Raw genomic sequence first — 6,448 nt, 5'->3', positions numbered from 1 at the left:
ATTAATGTCAGCGTTCAGCTGATATGTACTCAAACATAATACATTACTCAAAAGACTTCTATATCTTTTATTTTAGGGAAGTAGAGATTCTAAGCAAAGTAAGGTCTCCATATGCCATGATTAGATAGCAGCACAAGGACCCATGAATTTTGTTCAGTGTCTGTTTCCCCATTACTATTTCATCATTATTGGAATGGCTGTCCTTACTTTACTAATCCAAACCTGGAAAAAATATCAGCATAGCCTGGAGTCCACACATTTTATATACTGCTAACAATGTTTGATTTAACTGATGCTCAAAGATTCGCAGTATAGCTATACTCTTTCCTTAGGGTATTTTATCTTTATGACACAATTAGTCTGCATAGCTCAACAAGAGCAGCTCATTCCTGAGCATTGTTTCCTGTCTCCTGATGGACCTGAGCAATTTTCACTTTGCAGATTTAGACTTTGCAGTCTAAAATCTGGTAAGATCCTTCCATCATATTTCTCTAATGAAGTTCATGGTCTTACATCTTCCTGTAATCATCACCTCAACTTGAGTTTCAATTTTGACATTACCTCCTAAGGCTCTTCTGACCATGCTGTTTGAGGTAATTATTTGCACTCTCCGTCAACCTATAGTTCAGCTTAGTGTACTTAACAAAAGTTCTAGCTTTGTTTGTTTTGTTGTGTTTTGTTTTTGTGTGAGCTAGCAGTTCATGTTCTTTGCTGGGCTGCCCACCACTAGGGTTGGTGACTCTGATGGACAGTTGTGTTGCCTTTCCGCACTGGTTTTGCAGTTGTTAGGAAGGGGAGACAGTGAGTACGGTTATGGGTTTCTTGTACATCAGGAGCACTTCCAGCCTGTTGGTGTAGATCAGAAACTTTCAGCATCCATTGGGGAGTGTATGCTTGGTTTTCGTGTTCCTCTAACCAGTGTTGGGCATTAGCATTTAGTCGTGAATCTTCTCTGCACGTTACTATCCATACCTCTGGTTTCTCCGCAGGTTGTTCTTGCAGGATGCTAGATAAACCTCTTGATCCTCTTAATTTTTAGCTTGGGCTTCACCAGAGCTTGGTGGAAAGCTTTGATAGTTGAAATGGCAACGACCTCACTAAGCACCAAGGGAGAAGAAGCAAGATGGGCACAACAACTGGTCCTTCCAAAGGCTTTTAATATTTAGTTTGTGTGGAGGTGTGCGTGCCCATGTGTGTAGAGCCCAGTGGGGGATGCTGGGTGTCCTGCTCTGTCACACCTCATCTTACTTCTTTGAGATAGGGTCTCTCACTAAACATGGAACTAGGATGGCAGCCAAAAAACTCCACTGATTGTCTTGTCTCTGCGCTGGTGCTGGGGTTAGGCTTTTGACCTGTGTGCTTGGTATCCAAATTTACCCCTCATGCTGTACTGCTAGTGACTTTACCAGTCCCCAAACCACCCTATAAGCTATGCACTATATGCAACCATATCTATAATAACTATGCTTATTATAGCCCTCAAACTAGATTAGACATGAAAATTCCACAACTATCTATTGAAAAACTATTCTATATTCTATAGATGAATGGATTCTATAGAATCCATTCTATTTAATGAATGGATTAAAGAGAGTTTGGTAGCAGGTATGCTACATTTCTATTTAAATACTAGTTATATCAGGCTGCTTGATCCATTGCCTTTTCCAATCATGACTAATTCTCAGAACATAATTCCAAAAACACAGGGAACAGCAGGAGGGATTCCTGTATTAAATATTTAAAAGAATGTGTGGGTTGTAGGGAAAGAACACTGGCCATGGAACCAGTAGCCCAAGGGTTGATCTTAGATCCCTTGGTCAATAGTTCTCTGGCTTTGGCCAAGTAATTTGTTAATTTTGAGGCTGTTTCTTCATAGAAATAATAATTCTAACTTATGTGATTGACAGGGCAAGCACCCAGCAATATGATTCAGTCAGTAGATGCTTTTAAGGTGACATTACAAATGATCTCATGTTGTCTGCATTTTTTATTGATCGGCAGTCTTATATTTGTTGTTTACTGCTACATTTATTGTATTTATAATATTACCTGACACTTTCAGGTGATTGGTAAACATTTTCTGATTCAATGTTGAACGAATGACTATTTGTATTTCAGGATAATTAAAGTAAGTCTTATTTACCAGACATTTTGGTAGTCTCTCTCTCTCTCTCTCTCTCTCTCTCTCTCTCTCTCTCTCTCTCTCTCTCTCTCTCTCTCACACACACACACACACACACACACACACACACACACACACACACACACACTGTCATTTTACATCTATACAAAGAAGATGCTATCAACTTGCTCACTTTATAACTAAAAGAACAGGATGATCATCCCAGGAGCCTGTGGGCTTCCCAATGGTGGGCTCTTGGCCAGATTTGCCATACCAGGTGGCCATTTATTCCTATGCAGTAGACCTTAATTCTAGCTAAAATGTGGTTGGTTAGCCCTATGCCATTCATTGCACCCATGGCCTTATGTGTCCACATTGGTCATTATTGCAGTTCACAGGGTTCACAGTTGGACAAGATTCTCGAACTCTCCCTCAGTTGTGTACACAGCACCTTCAAGTCCTATGAAATCTAGCCTGCAGGGAAGAAGCACCCTGATCAGAACCAACTTGATTTTCTTTCATGTCCTGTGGCCAACAAATGTGGGATCTTCACCTGTAGAATCTTACTATGAAGTTCTGGTCACTAAGATCAGTTTTGCGGTCCTGAATTACTTCTGGGGTCTCAGGAACACCTCTGACTAAAAGCCTGGGAGGGGGTATCACACACTTGGCTCTGATTTTTTTATTTGGCAATGTATGGGTTCTGGGAGGAGTAATTTATTTTATGTAAGGTAACTCCAATTCTATATGAATGTGTAAATTCATGGCTAGCTTGATCTACAGAGTGAGTTCCAGGCCAGCCAGGACCACGCACTTTATCTCGAAGTTATTTTTCCATATGACTTTTAAAAATATCCGTAGTGCTAATTATTCTCCCCCCCTTCACCTTATCATCTTCTCTACTCTCCATCCACCTAAGCCTCCTCATTATCCCCCCTCCCCCTTCAGGTTGCCTGGTTCTACTATTCTGCTATTCTCCCCCACCCTTAAGATCCTTCTTTCACCTCTCTTTCACCAGTCATCCCTCAAACCTACTACTACTATTCTGCTAAATGGACATAATACCAAACTGCTCTCTAAGATATATCTCTGTACTCATAGATTAACTTATCTCTCAGACCTCATCAGAGAAGTTTCTCTATGCAGTGGAAAGTAGTTAATACAGAAACACACAAGTGACTCAAGTGCAGAGAACAAGTGTCTAGGGAGTGTTGAGCACAGAGGTAAAGCCACAGGCTTTGGGATAATCAGAGAAAAGAGCAGCAGAGAGAATGTGAGAGTCTGACATCAGACAACCCTCGTGTCCTCTATGCATACCAGGACCACTGCACTCATGAAACCACAACAGCTGTGATTGCCTGCACAAGACCTGCCTGAGCCAGTCAACATTCTAGGGTGGGAGTGAAGGTCACAGGCCCTCACCATTAACAAAGGAGTATAGATGATGGCACACTGGGAAAAGAAAGTAGGCTTTGTCTAGGGATGCGATGGTCCAAACATACTCTAGTGGATTTCTCCACTCCCAGGAGTATATTGGCAGCAAAAACTAGGCCTTGGAGTGTTACTTTTTTAAAAAGAACAAAAGAAAAATAAAAAAGGGAACATGGATTTGGGATGGGTCGTGTGGGTATAGGAAGAATGAGAGAAAGGAGTTAGGGTGAATACGATCAAAAGGCCAGGGGACATCCTCTTGAAGACAGTAGGGAGGAGGAATGGGATGAGGAACTGTGGGAGGGTGGACCGGAAGCGGGGCAACAACTGGACTGTAAAACATCAAAGTAGGATGGCAGATGAGAGTGAGAAAGCAGTGAAGCTGCCAATGAGGATGGAAGGGAATGGAAACGGCCATGAGCACTGCAGCAATGGCAAGAACAAGGACAATAGCCACAACTCGGGTGGCTTGAGTCCAGTCAATGACACCAGAGCCCAAAAGAAGAAAAATAAACAAGAGAAGAAGAAAGAGAAAGGCAACGACATGGATTCCACACAGGACCAGCCTGTGAAGATGAACTCTTTGCCAGCAGAGAGGATCCAGGAAATACAGAAAGCCATTGAGCTGTTCTCAGTGGGTCAGGGGCCTGCCAAAACCATGGAGGAAGCCAGTAAACGAAGCTACCAGTTCTGGGATACACAGCCAGTGCCCAAATTAGGTTCCCGTGGAACCTGACAAAGACAACAATCACCAGGAGCTCTACACCCTACCCCACAGCTTCACTTGGGATGCCTTGGACTGAGGAGATCATGGTGTGCTGAAAGATCTGTACACTCTGCTGAAAGAGAACTATGTGGAAGTTGAAAATATGTTCCAATTCAATTATTTCCCAGAGTTTCTCTTGTGGTTTCTCCAAGCACTAAGCTGACTCCCTCAGTGGCACTGCGGGGTCTGAGTGGTCTCAAGTTGGAAACTGGTTGGGTTCATCAGTGCCATCCCAGGAAACATCCACATCTATGACACAGAGAGGAAGATGATGGAGGTCAACTTCCTGTGTGTCCACAAGAAGCTACGCTCCAAGCGGGTGGCTCCAGTCTTGATCCGAGAGATAACCCGGCGGGTCCACCTGGAGGGCATTTTCCAAGCTGTTTACATTGCTGGAGTGATGTTGCAAAGCCTGTTTGCACCTGTAGGTACTGGCATTGGTCCCTGAACCCTCAGAAGTTGATTGAAGAGAAGTTCTCCTACCTGAGCAGAAATATGACCATGCAGTGCATCAAGAAGCTCTACTGACTGCCAGAGACTCCCAAGACAGCGGGGCTATGACCAATGGATAAGAAGGACATTCTAGTAGTGTACCAGCTGCTCAGAAGGTACCTGAAGCAGTTTCACTCCACCCCTGTCATAAATCAGGAGGAGAGGAGCACTGGTTCTACTCCCAGGAGAACATCATTGACACATTTGTGCTAGAGAAGGCCAACGGTGAGGTGACTGATTTCCTGAGCTTTTATACACTTCCCTCCACCATCATGAACCATCCAACCCATAAAAGTCTGAAAGCCACATACTCCTTCTATAAGGCCCACACCAGACATCTAGACATTATAAGCAACACCCTCGTTCTACTCAAAATGGAAGGGTTGGACTTATTCAATGCCTGGATCTAACAAGAACAAAACATTCCTGGAGAAGCTCCTAGGGAATGGCAACCTGCAGTATTACCTGTACAATTGGAAGCGCCTGAGCTCTGGGGGTTGAGAAGGTTGAGTTGGGGTTATAATAACCAGTTGCCAGTGAGATTGTGGATAAAGTGAAAATCCAAACTAAGAAATGGAATCCTTCCACTTGTTGGTCCAGCTTTCACAGATGTGAGATCTCTGGCAAACAGAACAGAACTGAACCAGCTTTACCAAACCACCAGCGAACATGACAATTATATTGCGATGGCATAGGCTGCATGATGTCACCTTTAACCATGTTTTTGGTTTCCCTGTTTTCAATGAATTGACATTCTCATGTACCTGTGATCAAGGGAAGGAAAGAGCTGAAACCTAGCTCGTGATTGGCATATTATGGAGCTAACTGGAGAATAGTAAAAGTATGTGAGATATTATATATATATATATATATATACATAGCATAAAAAACTATCAAAGAAGCAGCAAAAATATTTTAAGGAGGAACTGAATGCTCACAAAGTAAGTTACTAAGTGAACCATCTAAACTTCTCCCACCCTACTGACACAACCCCTTATGAGGAGAGTAGGACAGCATGCTCCTTTAAGAAGCTTACTAAAGGAAAGAGAGCTCACCTCCCAGACAGGTGGGCACTCCTGAGACTGCAGAGTAGGAGAGACCACCAATACTGCCCACATCCCTGGCCCAAGAGGAAACTGTATAGGGCCTCTGTGAAACAGAAGATAGGGGAACTCAAGCAGCAGGTAACCTGCAGTCCAGACACTGCTCGAATCTGAAGGGAACTGGTCAACAGCTCCCTGCACCCAAATCCCGTAGGAGGGAGAGCTAAACCTTCAGAGGGGCAGACAGGTCTGGGAAGCCACAGGAGACTGCATTCAGCCCACATTTCTGACTCCAGAGGAAAATATCTAACACCATCTGGGAGACCTTTGCACAGGGGCCAGGGAAAAGGCTGGGCAAGCCCTTCTGGTTGCCCTCATGCAGAGTTCAAATGCAGCCCCCCAGGAAAAACTTGAGCCCCGAGACCAGAGGTAAGACCAACTTTTCTGCTCCAAGTGATCTGCCTGGTGGATTCAGGACACACACCCACATGAACAGCTAGACAGGAAAAACTACACGCCGGAGAGCAGAACACTCTGTTCCCATAACTGGCTGAAAGAAAATAGGAAAACAGGTCTATAGCACCACTGACACAC

At 43.8% G+C, this 6,448-nt stretch overlaps 1 pseudogene; it reads left to right on the top strand.

The window, feature by feature from the left end:
• The first annotated feature begins 3,905 nt into the window (after positions 1-3,905).
• Positions 3,906-5,312, top strand: LOC116893282 (annotated as a pseudogene).
• Positions 5,313-6,448: the final 1,136 nt, after the last annotated feature.

The sequence above is a fragment of the Rattus rattus genome, chromosome 1, assembly GCF_011064425.1.
Source record: "Rattus rattus isolate New Zealand chromosome 1, Rrattus_CSIRO_v1, whole genome shotgun sequence".
In the NCBI taxonomy this organism is placed as follows: domain Eukaryota; kingdom Metazoa; phylum Chordata; class Mammalia; order Rodentia; family Muridae; genus Rattus; species Rattus rattus.
Note: the sequence above shows the minus strand (reverse complement) of the source record. Positions and strands in the feature narration are given on the sequence as shown.